Source organism: Panthera pardus, unplaced genomic scaffold (assembly GCF_024362965.1).
Source record: "Panthera pardus isolate Hobbes unplaced genomic scaffold, ASM2436296v1 HiC_scaffold_27, whole genome shotgun sequence".
Lineage (NCBI taxonomy): Eukaryota > Metazoa > Chordata > Mammalia > Carnivora > Felidae > Panthera > Panthera pardus.
Genome location: NW_026526843.1, coordinates 81,679,957 through 81,697,449, shown reverse-complemented (window position 1 = coordinate 81,697,449; position 17,493 = coordinate 81,679,957). Strand labels below are relative to the sequence as shown.

General features: G+C 39.0%; 1 protein-coding gene and 1 pseudogene across 1 annotated transcript in view; both read right to left on the bottom strand.

Moving 5' to 3' along the window:
- The window catches only part of DGKK (diacylglycerol kinase kappa), a 181,007-nt gene that overhangs the window by 140,441 nt on the left and 23,073 nt on the right, over positions 1 to 17,493 (bottom strand). The gene's annotated exons all lie outside the window — the stretch shown is intronic.
- On the bottom strand, positions 12,558 to 13,018 carry LOC128773897 (60S ribosomal protein L32-like; annotated as a pseudogene).

Genomic DNA, 17,493 nt, shown 5'->3' with positions numbered 1-17,493 from the left:
ATTTCCTCCTGATTGAGTTTTGGAAGAGTGTGGGTGTTTAGGAATTTGTCCATTTCTTCCAGGTTGTCCAATTTGTTGGCATATAATTTTTCATAGTATTCCCTGATAATTGTTTGTATCTCTGAGGGCTTGGTTGTAATAATTCCATTTTCATTCATGATTTTATCTATTTGGGTCATCTCCCTTTTCTTTCTGAGAAGCCTGGCTAGGGGTTTGTCAATTTTGTTTATTTTTTCAAAAAACCAACTCTTGGTTTCGTTGATCTGCTCTACCGTTTTTTTAGATTCTATATTGTTTATTTCTGCTCTGATCTTTATTATTTCTCTTCTTCTGCTGGGTTTAGGCTGCCTTTGCTGTTCTGCTTCTATTTCCTTTAGGTGTGCTGTTAGATTTTGTATTTGGGATTTTTCTTGTTTCTTGAGATAGGCCTGGATTGCAATGTATTTTCCTCTCAGGACTGCCTTCACTGCGTCCCAAAGCGTTTGGATTGTTGTATTTTCATTTTCATTTGTTTCCATATATTTTTTAATTTCTTCTATAATTGCCTGGTTGACCCACTCATTCGTTAGTAGGGTGTCCTTTAACCTCCATGCTTTTGGAGGTTTTCCAGACTTTTTCCTGTGGTTGATTTCAAGCTTCATAGCATTGTGGTCTGAAAGTATGCATGGTATAATTTCAATTCTTGTAAACTTATGAAGGGCTGTTTTGTCACCCAGTATATGATCTATCTTGGAGAATGTTCCATGTGCACTCGAGAAGAAAGTATATTCTGTTGCTTTAGGATGCAGAGTTCTAAATATATCTGTCAAGTCCATCTGATCCAATGTATCATTCAGGGCCCTTGTTTCTTTATTGACCGTGTGTCTAGATGATCTATCCATTTCTGTAAGTGGGGTGTTAAAGTCCCCTGCAATTACCACATTCTTATCAGTAATGTTGCTTATGTTTATGAGTAATTGTTTTATATATTTGGGGGCTCCGGTATTCGGTGCATAGACATTTATAATTGTTAGCTCTTCCTGATGGAGAGACCCTGTAATTATTATATAATGCCCTTCTTCATCTCTTGTTACAGCCTTTAATTTAAAGTCTAGTTTGTCTGATATAAGTATGGCTACTCCAGCTTTCTTTTGGCTTCCAGTAGCATGATAAATAGTTCTCCATCCCCTGACTCTCAATCTGAAGGCGTCCTCAGATCTAAAATGAGTCTCTTGTAGATGCAAATAGATGGGTCTTGTTTTTTATCCATTCTGACACCCTATGTCTTTTGGTTGGCGCATTTAATCCATTTACATTCAGTGTTATTATAGAAAGATACGGGTTTAGAGTCATTGTGATGCCTGTATGTTTTATGCTGGTAGTGATGTCTCTGGTACTTTGTCTCACAGGATCCCCCTTAGGATCTCTTGTAGGGCTGGTTTAGTGGTGACAAATTCCTTCAGTTTTTGTTTGTTTGGGAAGACCTTTATCTCTCCTTCTATTCTAAATGACAGACTTGCTGGATAAAGGATTCTCGGCTGCATATTTTTTCTGTTTAGCACACTGAAGATATCGTGCCAAGCCTTTCTGGCCTGCCAAGTTTCAAAGGAGAGATCAGTCACGAGTCTTATAGGTCTCCCTTTATATGTGAGGGCCAGTTTATCCCTTGCTGCTTTCAGAATTTTCTCTTTATCCTTGTATTTTGCCAGTTTCACTATGATATGTCGTGCAGAAGATCGATTCAAGTTACGTCTGAAGGGAGTTCTCTGTGCCTCTTGGGTTTCGATGCCTTTTTCCTTCCCCAGTTCAGGGAAGTTCTCAGCTATAATTTCTTCAAGTACCCCTTCAGCACCTTTCCCTCTCTCTTCCTCCTCTGGGATACCAATTATGCGTATATTATTTCTTTTTAGTGTATCACTTAGTTCTCTAATTTTCCCCTCATACTCCTGGATTTTTTTATCTCTCTTTCTCTCAGCTTCCTCTTTTTCCATAACTTTATCTTCTAGTTCACCTATTCTCTCCTCTGCCTCTTCAATCCAAGCTGTCGTCGTTTCCATTTTGTTTTGCATTTCGTTTAAAGCGCTTTTCAGCTCCTCTTGACTGTTCCTTAGTCCCTTGATCTCTGTGGCAAGAGATTCTCTGCTGTCCTGTATACTGTTTTCAAGCCCAGCGATTAATTTTATGACTATTATTCTAAATTCACTTTCTGTTATATTATTTAAATCCTTTTTGATCAGTTCATTAGCTGTTGTTATTTCCTGGAGATTCTTCTGAGGGGAATTCTTCCGTTTGGTCATTTTGGATAGTCCCTGGAGTGGTGAGGACCTGCAGGGCACTTCCCCTGTGCTGTGGTGTATAACTGGAGTTGGTGGGCGGGGCCGCAGTCCGGCCTGATGTCTGCCCCCAGCCCACCGCTGGGGCCACAGTCAGACTGGTGTGTGCCTTCTCTTCCCCTCTCCTAGGGGCTGGATTCACTGTGGGGTGGCATGGCCCGTCTGGGCTACTTGCACACTGCTAGGCTTGTGGTGTTGGGGATCTGGCGTATTAGCTGGGGTGGGTAGGCAAGGTGCACGGGGGCAGGAGGGTCAGGCTTAGCTCGCTTCTCCTTAGGTGATCCACTTCAGAAGGGGCCCTGTGGCAGCGGGAGGGGTTCAGATCCGCTGCCGGAGGTTTGGCTCCACAGAAGCACAGAGTTGGGTGTTTGTGCGGAGCGAGCAAGTTCCCTGGCAAGAACTGGTTCCCTTTGAGATTTTGGCTGGGGGATGGGCGGGGGAGATGGCACTGGCGAGCGCCTTTGTTCCCCACCAAACTGAGCTCTGTCATCCGAGGGCTCAGCAGCTCTCCCTCCCTTTGTCCTCCAGCCTTCCTGCTTTCTGAGCAGAGCTGTTAACTTATGACCTCCCAGACGCTAAGTTGCGCTTGCTGTTGGAACACACTCTGTCCGGCCCCTCTGCTTTTGCAAGCCAGACTCAGGGGCTCTGCTTGGTCGACAGGCTGCCCCTCCGCCCCGGCTCCCTCCTGCCAGTCCGTGGCGCGCGCACCGCCTCGCGACCCTTCCTACCCTCTTCCGTGGGCCTCTCGTCTGCGCTTGGCTCTGGAGACTCCATTCTGCTAATCCTCTTGCGGTTTTCTGGGTTCTTTAGGCAGGTGTAGGTGGAATCTAAGTGATCAGCAGGACGCACGGTGAGCCCAGCGTCCTCCTACACCGCCATCTTCCCTCTCATAGCTGTGTACCTTTCAAAAGCTTAAGATGGTTAGAATAGATATCATGGTCAACAAATCCATCTCCTTGTTCATGACTATATACTTAAGTATATCCCCTCCAAATGGCTATTCTTACTTTTCTTAAAAATTTCTCCTCCTCCTTTTAGCCTTGATGCAGAGAAAAGAAATGCTTGTTCTACTTAGCTCTCAATTCTTCAAGAGCAACTAAAGATTTGCTCTACCAATATGAGACTGGTAGAAAACCAAGAGCACTTTTGGCGCGCCTGGGTGGCTCAGTCGGTTGAGTGTCCAGCTTCGGCTCAGGTCATGATCTCCCAGTTCGTGGGTTCGAGCCCCACATCGGACTCTGTGCTGACAGCTCGGAGCCTGGATCCTGCTTCGGATTCTGGGTCTCCCTCTCTCTCTGCCCTTCCCCCATTCACACGCTGTCTCTGTGTCTCTCAAAAATGAATAAATGTTAAAAAAATTAAAAAAAAGAAAGAAAACCAAGAGCACTTTTAATGCAGAGAAGTAAGTGTAGAGTAGGCAGAGATTGCCTGTGCCAATGAACTCTGTCTGGTTATTGCAGAGAAATTATCTATAAGAAAACACTTTGTCTACCTATAATCTCTGTGCTTTTCCTGATGGGCAGAATTTCCACCGTGACATTCCCAACTGATAGACTTTTACATTTCTCCAGGTCTTTATCACCTGGAAGCATGGTAAGACTCTTTTCAGGATCATTATTCACTGATTTTTTTTAATCACATGGTTTTTACCCAGGAGTAGCACCTTACATAATGAAAAATAACAAGGGAAATGTAACCTGAAAACCTCATACACCTTAAGTATGAAAGAGGAAAATCTTATTGACCCCCAAATATGCAAAGTATATGCACATACCATCTCCTCATTCAAGGCCTTAGAGGTGCATTGAGATGCCCTTTGGTCTATCTCAATTTCTTATTTCTTTATTCTCAATTTATCTATATGAGCCCCACATATACAAGTCCTTCAAAATGCATGTTCAGAGATAATAGGACATGTTGATTGATGGCTTGAAATGAGAGTAGGTATATGGATATTTGGATGAAAGTAGGTGGTTCTGGAGTGAACAGATAGGAGAATCAAAGATTTTCTCTTTGTAGTGATAGGAAAAGATGTCAGTGAAGGGTATCAGGAAGGCAGAATTCAGTGTGTAAAATCTTTTACTATATGAGGAAAAAAATATCAAGCATATATTTTCCATGAAGCTCAAAATATGCTATATGCTCTGCCTGATTTATCCTTTCAGCATCCTACAAAGGCAATGAAGATGTAGGTTATCATCTTCATAACTCATTGTTTCAATAGGTACAGTTACAGTGCTTTTCCTTCTCCAAGTTTAAGGTGTGGTAAAATGTCATATTTTCTCAATGGTATCTAAGAATGTCAAAGTGTGTTACAGATCATGTTCATTTTACATTATTGCCACTTACATGGTTTTTTTCCAGAATATGTGTGTAAGTATATATTAGCTTACATATAAACCTTTTAGTAAGTTGATATAAATAAATAAACATTATACCATTTTCCTAGGCTAAAATGTTTTCAGGGTCTCGCTAATAAAATTTAACAAAGGATCTTGAAAAATTCTATTGATAACACTCTTTATTCTCTTCTTGAGTTCTGAATTCTAAGGCAACCTATAGCCCTAAAAAAGGCTTCTTGAATCAAAAGGCTTAATTAAGTTCTCAAGGTAAATGTCACAAGACCATCTCTCCACATAATAAACAACCTAAAGCAACTAAGAACTAATATACATGTGAAATACATATTTTTCAAGTCTCAATACAGCCTTTCTACCTTAGATACTTTGCTTGAGTCTAAGATGTGATGCCATCTATTTTCTGATTGGAATATGGACTCCCTCAGGCTTATATAACCATATTTAAGTGAAAGTATAAAACACACTCTAAAAGGCAAATATAAATGTATTTTGATTAGTCATGTCACAACTTAGGACCGGTTATTACACTATCCTAAACAAACAACCCTATGAAATTTGTCAACTACAGCTTAAAAATGGGCCACAAAACCCTGTTTTCAGCTGTGTTCAGGTACCTCCCATTTCCACCATCACATCCCTACACCAGAGAATTAATGTCTTTTTACATTACAGGCTGTACTTTTAAAAATATATTGTGCTATGTTTAGGCACAAAAAGACAGGAAATTATATTTTAATACACAGGGATTACCTTTAATACACAAAATGAAGAAATTAATTATATCCTACATAGAAAACAAAATATATAGCATCCAAAAATGTTATTCTTGTGTTTTGTAGACATTTAAAATGTTTTTTGAAATAATTGTAAATTCACAGGGAATTTCAAAGATATGTAAAAGGAGGTCCTGTGCATCCTTCACCCATCTTCCTCCATTTTACCATTTTGCATAACTATCGTACAATATCAAAAGCAGGAGATTGACATTGGTACAATCTATAGAGCTTATCCAGATTTCAGCAGTTATACACAAACTCAGTGTGTGTGTGTGTGTGTGTGTGTGTGTGTGTGTGTAGCTCTGTGCAATTTTATCACAGGTGTAGGTTTGGGTTAACATCAGGAAAATCAAGATATTGAAGTGTACCATCACAAGACTCCCTCATGCTACTCCTTATAACCACATCTATTCCCTCTGCCCCCTCCCATTCCTAACCACTGACTTCCACAAATCTGTTCTGTTTCTATAATATGTTATTTCACAATTGTTACATAAATGGAATCATTCCGAATATATCCTTTTGAGATTAACTTTTTACACTCAGGATAATTTCCTTGCAGTTCATGAAAGTTGTATTGCTGTATTCCATGGTATGCATGTACCATGATTTGTTTAACCGTTCATCCATTGAAGGACATCTGGGTAGTTTCCAGTGTTTGGATAGTATGAATAAAGCTTCTATGAATATATGCATATAGAGTTCTACCTGAAAATATTTTTTCACTTCTCTGGAATCTATGCCCAGGAGTACAATTGCTGAGCTATGTGGCAAATCTATTTTTAGTCTGAAAGGGAATTTCTAAAGTATTTTCCAGAGTGCCTATACCATTTTACATTCCCACCAACAATATATGAGTGATCAAGTTTCTTTATATCCTCTCTAGAACTTGGTGGTGTCACTACTTTATTTTAGCCATTCTAATAGGTGTGTAGTAACATCTTACTGTGGTATTAATTTGCATTTCCCTAATGGCTAATGATATTGGACATTTTTCATGTACTTATATGCCATCTGTATATTCTCTTGGATGAAATATCTATGTTTTTTGTCCATTTTCTAATTATATTCTTTGTTTTTTAAATATTTAGATTATAGAGTTCTTTACATATTCTAGAAACAAGTCCTTTGTTGGAAATGTGATTTGAAAATATTTTTTCCCAGTCAATAATTAAGTTTTACATTTGAATGAAATCCAGTTTTTCAGTTTTTACTTTTATGAATCATGCTTTTGGTACCATATTGTCATATACCTATTATATAACACCTTCAGAGAAACATTCCCCATGAAGTTCCTTCTGGTATCTTTCATGCTTTTGGATGCTTTTATGTGTCTGCACACACACACACACACACACGCACTGACTGACCTAACTAGAAGAATTAATGCATATGTACTACTATGGAATTTATAGAAACATAGCTCTTAGTGCTGAGTATAATGCTACAAAATATATTATCTAGGGGAGTTTACTTACCATCTCTGATGCAAACAGGGGAAAATGGTTCATAAAATTACAATTTTTTTTCAAATTATACTGTCCTCTATTTAGACAAAATAGGGAAGCATGACTAGTATATATGCAATGTTATATAAATCTGTGAGTTTTATAGCTTGAAAATTATGTGGTCATATGCAGGCAAAAAATCTAAAATTCTTCAGCTTCTAGGAGAAATAGTATATAGTTTTACAGAAATTGAGATTTGAGGCCATTGTACAACAGATGCCTGACATATCTCCTTTAGTAAGATAACATGAATGAAATTCAGTAAAATGGAACTCACAGCAGAACAGAGTCCATGAGTTTACATTGCCAACCACTGACTTGTCATTATCAGCCCTGAAAACTTAACTTGGCTTCAGGTAGGGCTAAATCCCTGATACCTTGCCTTAGTTTGTACCACTATTTGACCAATTCCACTTATTTGCACAATAACCTTTTGAGATCAGGGCAAACAGAGAGTCCAAGTGACTTGTCTGAATTCCCAGTGGGAAATTATCCCAAAGTCAGGAATGAGGGGGCAGTAACCCAGCTTTTCTGTATTCTTTTTGTAAATCCTTCAGGACATAAATGCTGCTTTCCTCCAACAGAGTGACTTAAAGGTGATCTAAAAATAACTTAAGTACTGAATAAACCACCTCTACCCCAGTCTACCCCCAAATATACATGGTAGAAAGTTTATTTGGAACCCTTAAGCAAAAACATTGCCAAAGATCCTTTGATCCTTGGTTAAATACAAAATAAATAGATCTCCAGCCACCTGGGCAACTCAAATGTAAGAGCTATTTGTATGGCATTTGCACACATTGAAAGAGAAATTAGGCATCTGGTAGGGGCTATGTCCTTATTTGTTGTTCTTTTTAACCTTTTACCAAACCTCCTTTCTCTTCTCTTTTACCATCCCATCCCCAGTACCTCCATCTTGCAAGCTCTAACCCCAATACCTTTCCCTAGATCCCAATTGTCTAATCTGAAATTGGACTATTTGATCTTCTGAGAACTTCCCAAAGAGTTTTGATTTGAATCAGTCCTTTTTGTAATCAGCCTGGTCTGCTTAGGGACATCTGGAGGTGGGAAGTGTTTTCTAAACAAATTGTTCTATTATTTCTCCTGAGAATGCCCCTTATAGGATTTGACTAAAAAACACAATTCCAGACTCCTACACAGAAACACTAACTCCACTGGTAGGAAGAGAAACACACATATGTCAGCAGGGGTAAATCCATATGAATATGCGTAAGTATACAGTGAGCCACAAATGGACTTGATACACAGAGGGGATAAAGTAGGGGATGGTGAGATTCAAAATGGATTTTCTTATTCTTCTTAGGGTTTGTAAAGTCTGCATAACTATCAAGAGCTCATAATGAACACTGGATGACCAGCATCCCTTAATAGTGGTGACTCAAAAGATCAGGCACCTACTATGAATCACTATGAAAGGTGCCCCAACAGTGAACCAAGCTGTATCCCAACCAAAGCTAATGGCTCCATCCTGCTCCCTGACCTGGAAGTCCCATTTTAGGATTCCATAGGAATAATGGTCTTCACTATCCCAGGGGGACTGCAGGAACCTGTGAAGTTGGAAGGAATGGGGAGTTGCCTCTGTATTCACCATGGCAAAATAGTTGTCAGGATATTGGAATTAATTGAGCAGTATCTTTACTTACAGTGAGTCTTCAGGCTTTTCTTCTAGATAGGGGGCAGGGTAAGGTGAAGATCATTGTTGTCAGCCTAGTCTCAAATGTCTGCCAACAGTAGCTTGGTTTCTCATTAAGATTATCAACTTCCTTCTTGAGGTCACCACTACTCTGCTGCTTCTGGGCAGGAAGTCGAAGCTCTGGAGTGTGACTAGCATGCTAAAATACATGCTGATACCAAAACCCAAGAACCATGTACCCCTCAAGATGTCAGCCCAGGGAGTGGTCAGAAGACAGACAGAGGAAGTAATAGCATCTGAGATTTACTCACTTGGAGCTTCCTCCCCTCCCACTTTTATCCTCCTCAAGCAGAAGTGGGAAAGGCCTGCCCAAAGGTGATGAAATACCCAAATGCCCTACCAACAGCGATCCCACAAAGGAAGTATCTGTTATAGTGGAAGCCTCAATTAAAACAGCTAAGACAGAGTTCAACAGTGATAGGACTAAAAGACACTGAAGAGAGAGAAGGCTGACTACTACTTTGTTTGCGTTTCCTCCCTCCACCCTGTAGTTAAAAAGCCACACACAGAGAAAAGATATCCTTGCCTCTGAGCACAGAATGCAATGGGTCATGCACATATTCAAGTTACCAGGCTCCCTAGAAAGAAAAACCAATAACAAAGCACTCTGGCCTTAAGATGTGACCTGGCTCAAAACCACCCCAGTGTTACCATTTATGCTATTGGTATGATGCCTGCCCTTGTTCCAACACACACAGAGTGTAGGATGAGTCAACAGCTTCTGCAGTTAAAGCTTTCATGCCTGACTTCTCCAGCTACACTACTATCACTTTTCCAATAAGTCTCCCCACTGGCAACCAAGAGTCAGTTCCTAGGATTGACTTTAGCCTAGAAAGAATGACTAGGTTTGTGTGGTGTTTTTTCTTTTCTTTTTCTTCCTCCACTCCCTAAATCATAGAAAATGTGTATATGGACTTCTGAGATATGGACTTGAAAAACAGGGAGTATTTGTCCTTCATGCTGGAATGTGGTACAGATGCAAGTGATGACTACTCATGTATACACATGGCTGTAAGTAATTAGTGTGGGAACACGCTCTATACATAAACCCTATGCTTGAGGCCAGCCTTATCCACTGAGTATCCACTTCATGCCAGGTTTCTTACATACATTTGTAACTAAGATTAGATTTGGCTAAAATGTAAAAAGGATTCTGCTTCTGAGAGTTCCTGACTAGGAACATACATTCTCATGTTCTAGAAGTCCAAGGCTAAGTCATGCTATGTTTCAGTGTGTTTTGGAAGCTTCTCTTTGTCCTCTAGGCTTCTGGCAACCTCACCTCATTGTATACTGGTTGTTGAGTTCTAGCTTTCATTTATAATTCACATATAATTCATTTATAATTCACATATAATTTCATTTATAATTCACATCAGCCAACGCTGATGAGTGGAGGTATGATGGAAAGTTATATCCTGCTAACCTGACTTTTTGATACTTCCCACCTTGTTCCACTGGTGGGGTTTAAGTGGCAGCTTCCCAGTGAGTGTCATCTATGCACAGAACCTGATCCTGTTGCAGGATGACACATAAGCTAGATTTGCCTTATGCTTCCCAAAAGTGCATTGCTGCCTCTGTACTGCCATTTATAATCAATTGCCTGCCTTCTGAGGTGTGTGCTTAACAAACACAACCATTTAACCACGGCAGTATCTAAATGACTTTCTCTGAAATTCAAAGGTTATTTTTAAACTACTGAGTTTAAGAATTTCCCAGAGGCCAAGAGACATGGTCCGCCATGAACTTCCTCTATGAAATCTTGTCTACCTGGCACTATAAATTAAATACCTAAATCTGTGATGGAGAGTTGGTTATACATGATATCATCTACTATGAGGAGGCTTCGGATATAGAGACCTTGTCAAAGCAGCCAAACTTGATGTCAGAGTTCAAGTCTCTTAAGTAGCAAATGCTCTTGTAGTATCAGTGCCTTGTTTCCTTCATGTCTTCTCACGGATAGAAGTATATGTATCAGACATGTGCCTGAGGCAGAGATCATGTCTGCCATGTTTGCTATGCTACAACATCAAATCAAAGGCAATACTATGAAAATATATTCTTTGCTAGCAGCTTCAGAATAGTTCTTATCAAAAGGGGTGAGGAGAAAGGCAACACAAAATCATTTTCTTATTTTTATTTTTTAATTTTTTTCTCTTTCTAAATGAAAGAGTGATAAAGGGGGATTTGAAATCTAATGGCATTTATCTAGTCCTCCATCTAAGGGAAAAATCCTATGTAGATATTGAATTAGTACCTCTACTATCTGCTTTAAAAATCTCCCTAGAGAGCCTCCAAGTGAAAAGAGCCTCTTTCAGGGCTTAAATTTCTGCAGCCACTTCTTCAAAAGTTGGAATAAAGTTAACAGTAGACTAAGTTCTCATTCTTTGATCATGAAAGTTCATCATCATCCTTGATAATTTTTTTTATTTTTTTAACGTTTATTTATTTTTGAGACACAGAGACAGAGGATGAATGGGGGAGGGTCAGAGAGAGGGAGACACAGAATCGGAAACAGGCTCCAGTCTCTGAGCTGTCAGCACAGAGCCCCACGCGGGGCTCCAACTCACTGACCTCAAGATCATGACCTAAACCAAAGTCAGACTCTCAACTGACTGAGCTACCCAGGAGCCCCCATCATCAATCTTGATAATTGAAGGAAGATCACTCAAGTGTTATCGACATTCTTGCTAGAAGCCAACATAAATTAAATTGGTGCCAATTCTATGCACCCTGGGTATATGTGTATGTATATATGTATGTGTGTGTGTGTGTGTGTGTGTGTGTGTGTGTAACCTGCAGGCTGCCTGCGGAGAGAGTGCTGCAACTTTATCACTTCTGCCCTCCAGCTTTTTGTGGGTTCTTTTCTTCTCCTTCACTCACACATAAAATCGCTTTCAAATTAAAATTGCTGCTTTTCTGGGGAAAAATCCTGAGAAATATTGGCACCTCAGATATCAGGATGGATTGAAATAATTATTAACTAAAAACTTAGGAAATTCTATAATTAATTAATGTTAATGAACTCTCTGGTCCCCTCAATAAATCATGGCAAGAAGAGAGAACTTATGACAGAAGTCAGAGAGGTGCATACAAAATGCTCAAAAAAACCTTATACTGGAGAAAAAAAATGTTCTAACAGTGTATGGTGACAGATGTTAACTAGACTTATTGTGGTTACCATTTTGCAATATATACAAATATGGAATCATTATGTTGTATACCTGAAATGAATATATATATATATATATATATATATGCATATATATGTCAATTATACCACAATAAAAAAATTTTAAAGCCAAAAAAGTACTTGTTGAATAGAATTGGAAGTCTTTCTATTGACATGCCCCTCTAAGCAGCAGAAGAAAACAGCAGTAAGGGGGTACATGATTCTGATGTTAAGATACATTACTAAGAAGCAATGGTAGCCACCCTTGTTATTTTCAGTTTTCTTTACTTTGCATGAGAACCACCCCTTTTAAAAGAGAAGGGGAGCACAGTCAATGAGCAAATATGTGCATTATACACACACACACACACACACACACACACACAGTAGTTGCTTGAAACAAAATCAGTGTCTTTCACATGGTAGCAGCTACCTTTTTAAAAAATAGTTTAATGTTTTTTTTTTTAAATTTTTTTTAACATTTTGAGACAGAGAGAGACAGAGCATGAACGGGGGAGGGTCGGGGAGAGAGGGGGACACAGAATCTGAAATAGGCTCCAGGCTCTGAGCTGTCAGCACAGAGCCCGACATGGGGCTTGAACTCACAGACCACGAGATCATGACCTGAGCCAAAGTCGGACGCTTAACTGACGGAGCCACCCAGGCGCCCCTAGTTTAATGGTTTTATTAACACAAATACAATGTGCACACGAGCTGTCTATTCATTTTCTTTGCTGTGCAGCATGGCATTGGAATTGGTGACTCTGATGGCCAGTTGGGCTGCTCTTTTCACAATGGTTTGTGATTCTTAGAGGAGACATTGTAAGCAATCTCTGCATAGTAAGATTTGTTGCACATCAGCAGCACTTGACTGTTGTGGACTAGGAACTTCTGGAACCCACTGGGCAGCATGTGCTTTGTTTTCTTATTGTTCCTATAACCAATGCTGGGCATCAAGATCTGGCCCTTGAATCTTCTGCACACCCTATTTTCAATGCCTCTGGGTTTCCACCAGTTACACTTAATTTTGACATATTGGTCTGAGTGGCGGTGGATGAACTAATTGGTCCTCTTTTTAACAATCTTGGGCTTTACAATGGTTCTGAGGGTGGCTATGATGCCAAGTAGGAGATGGCTACCATCTCTGCAGACAGTGGCAAGGAAGAACACATTTACCATTTTTTAAAAAACCAACTAGGTGCCAGGTACTGAACTAAACACTTGATATGTCATTTATCCTTAGAACAACCTAGTAGGTGGGAATTATTAATCTCACGTGTAAAATGAAGAAAATAAGACTCAAAGAGGTCAGTGAGAGTCTTTGTCCAAGGCCACAGAGCTAAGAAATTACAGAGCTGGGATTTCAACCCAAATGTGTCTGACTCTGAAGCCCACTATATTATACTGAAATTTCCACAGTTAGTCTCACACCATCCCCTTTGCAGCTAGGAGCATATCTTGATAATGCCATTTTATACAGAGGGACATTAAGGCATGGAACAGAGAAACGTTATTCTAGAATCTAAAATACTTTCCCTTCCACATAATCCAGGCTTCAAAGGGGGGAAATGAAATTAGAGAATTACCCTTCTTCACTAGGCTTCTACCATAGAAAAATCTCCACCCAGGGATATTAGTCTTAGTGACATATGGCACTGCAGGAGGTGGGATACAAGATGATCCAACTAGCTGTGGCCGCACCACATTGTGGCAGAGGTGAAAGTGGAACACAGACCTGAGCTGCACCTATTAAAAAACACAGACCTGAGCTGCACCTAGTAGGAAGGCAGAAATCTGTGCTTTAACCCCGTCTCCATACAATTTACTTGTTTTTAATAAACTAATTCCACCTTGTATCAATGTGACAGTCATTTTGAATCTGTGCAAAGTGATTTACAGAATTTATAAGGCTTTAAAATACTTTTGAGCCTAGAATTTTAAAGTGATTCCCAGATATTCTATGGTGGGTAATATACTTATTTTTAAATGGATAAATAAAAAGTGAAAGGTTAAAGGATTTACCTCAAATCACAAAGGCACAGCTAGGAATAGAATCAGCCTCTTAAATCCCAATCCTGGGGCCAGATGACAAGACTGGTGCATTTTTAATCTCTTAAGAATTGTAAAAACCTTTTGATAATTCTGATCTTAGGAAGTTCCTAATTATTTATGAATGAATCATCATTATGAGCATCTAAAGCATTTTTTTTTTTAAAAAGAACCATCACAACCACCTTAAAACCTTGTCTCATCTTAAGCCTGTGGATTTGGTTGGCTTTAAAGAAGGTAATTGGCCCCCATTATCCCACACTGTTTAGAGGAATCTATATCATTTCTGGGCTCAAGAGGGCTGCTTTGGAAACCTTGTACTAACTAGCCTGACATGGATTAGGGATTGGTTTTGGAGTCAGAAGCCTTGGGCTTGAATCTTGACTTCAATCCTTAGTAGCCAAGTATCCTTTAGCCTTAGTTTTCTCATCTGCACAATGGGAATAAAGCCAATATCACACACAGAGGGTTGGGGTGAGAATCCAAGGACACAGGACATGGGAAATGTGGAAGCATTTTAGAAAATTGTAGAGTATACTCTTTGACATCAGCTGTAGCAATTTATTACTAGAATGTTACTGGAGGCAAGGGAAACAAAATAAAAAATGAACTATTTGGACCTCATCAAGATGAAAAAAACTTCTACACAGCAAACAGTCAACAAAACTAAAAGCAATCTATGGAATGGGAGAAGATATTTGCAAACGACATATCTGATAAAGGGTCAGTATCCAAAATCTATAAAGAACTTATCAAACTTAACACCCAAATAAAGCAAATAGCCCAGTTAAGAAACGTGCTGAAGACATATATAGACACTTTTCCAAAGAAGACATCCAGATGGATAAAAGACACATGAAAAGATGCTCCACGTCACTCATCATCATGGAAATACAAATCAAAACCATGGTGAGATACCACCTCGCACCTGTCAGAATGGCTAAAATTAAGACCACAAGAAACAACAGATGTTGGTGAGGGTGTGGAGAAAGGGGAACCCTCTTGCGCTGTTGGCGGGAATGCAAACTGATGCAGCCACTCTGGAAGATAGTAGTTTCTTCAAAAAAATTACAAATAGAACTACTCTATGATCCAGCAATAACACTATAAGGGATTTACCCAAAGGATACAAAAATACAGATTTGAAGGGGTATATGTACCCCAATGTTTACAGCAGCATTATCTACAATAGCCAAACTATGGAGAGAGCCCAAATGTCCATCGACTAATGAATGGATAAAGAAGATGTCGTACACACACACACACACACACACACACACACACACTGGAATATTATTCAGCTATCAAAAAGAATGAAATCTTGCCATTTTCAACAACATGGATGAAGCTAGAATGTATTATGCTAAGCAAAATAAGTCAATCAGAGAAGGACAAATACCATAGGATTTCACTCATGTGGAGTTTAAGAAACAAAACTGATGGACATATGGTAAAGGGGGGGAAAAGGAAGAGATAAACAAACCACAAAAGACTCTTAAACTGAGGGTTGAAGGGAGGTGGGTGGGGGATGGGCTAGATGGGTGATGGGTATTAAAGACAGAACTTTTGATGAGCACTGGGTATTGTATGTAAGTGATGAACCACTGAATTCTATTCCTGAAACCAATATTGCACTGTATGTTAACTAAAATTTAAATAAAAGGAAAAGAAAACACAGAATATTGTAGAGTATAATATAAAAATCAAGTGGTAGTCTCGAAAGACCCCTACTTTTTATCACTATAACATGAATGATTGGGAAGGAAGGGTCTCTGAAAGTTCAATCTGAAAATTTAATATTATAAACATACAGAGAAAGCTTATTAGGAATGGTGTTCCTTACATGCATGACAAGGCCTTTCCAAAGGCATGACAAACACACATATACAGATAGCAAATGAGACTGGAAGATGCTATTGGATACCAAAGATTGAATATAGATGCTGCTTACTGTGGAAACAGGCCCTATATGAACTTCATGAGTGAATCATTTCCCTTCTCAGACCAGGGTATCTCTGAACATCAGTCAGAACCCTATAGCCTCATGTCAGAGAAAGATAGTATGTGGAAGTGGGCAGTCCAGAAATCAAACAAAAGCATCCTGGACCTTTGGATATCACCAAGAAAGAATCCAGACAGAGTTTGAGAAAAGGGGGAGTTGCAAAGTAAGAGAAAATAAGAAATTATTAATATCCTATGCTTCTGTCTTAACAATTTCCCTTCCTCCTTACCACTCATTCAGTTGTCAAACTCCCATCTTCTCCCAGTTCTTCATTTCTATCCTTGAGGCTTCAAATCCTGGGGTCTCCAAAAGAAATCCCAGTGTTTTCTCACCTCAGGTCCTTTGCTCACATTGTTTTGTTTACCTACAATTACTTTCTTATCACTCCTGGTACTTCTCCCCAAATAAGAAGAATTATGGAATTTACTTTAACTCATCTCTGAACCCAAGTCTACCCCGTTCTGCTAGGTTCCCATCAATTCTTAACTCCTTTGAACTCAGAGTTTCTTTTATATTAAAATGAGTATCATTTTCTCCTTGGGGTTGCAGTTATTTGTATACTTGGTGTTATTTCCTTTGCTTGCCTATAATTTCCTTCAGGTAAATTACAGTTATCAGCACAGTGCCTGACATGGAATAGGTATTCAATAAATGATTTTAGATGAATGAATGATCATCATCGCTTGCAATAATCAGGCCACCATCATTTTTCACCTGGATTTTTGCAACAGCCTAAGTAATCTCCCTGCCTTCTATCTTGTTCTCCTCCAATCTATCCTTTTCACTGTCACAATATATATCTTAGAAAAATTTCTTTCATTATATTACTCTCTTACTCAAGAATCTTAAATAATGTCCTGCTGTACAGAATAGAGTCCAAATCCCTCTGCCTTTCTCTAAAACCTCTTTGATACCAGTTGAATAGAGTCCCTGCTGCTTCCAAGTCTGGGTATGTTGCCCCCAGATCTAAATTTAATTGATCTCACCTGTATCAGGAAGCCTTCCCAAACCAATCCACCCTTTATTGTTCCTCTTTTATAATTCTACAGCATCATTCTCTGTACTATACATATTGTAATATAATAATTTCTTTCCTTGTATTGTTATGTACCTGTCTCCAGAGTACATGTTTTTTCTTCCAAATAAGATTGCAGACTTCGTATATACCTTTGTTCTTTCCACACCAACTACCAAAGAGCTGGAGACCTATTAGGACTTCAGCTCACACTTTCAAACATTTATCAATTTCTTCTCTGATTATTCTGTCTGGCCTTATCTGTGCTTCCTTCACTGTCTGGAGCCATTTTAAGGGACTTATTATACACTTTATATTTAAAAAACAAAGTTTACCTGGTAAGAATAGTTTTCTTTAAGAAAGTCCCTATCTCCCCTCAACATATTCAGAGCAAATCTTATAGTACCTCAAGATATCTTAGTTTACTGTGTTTGGAGATCTTTTAATATCATTATACATATAAGACTGCTGTGTGGTTCTTGTTATTTCAAGCTATTAAGCGAGTACTATGTGCAAAAGAGCTTTAAAATAGAATCTTTGATGTAGAGGACAATATATTCTTCTTATATTAACATAAGAGAAATGTTC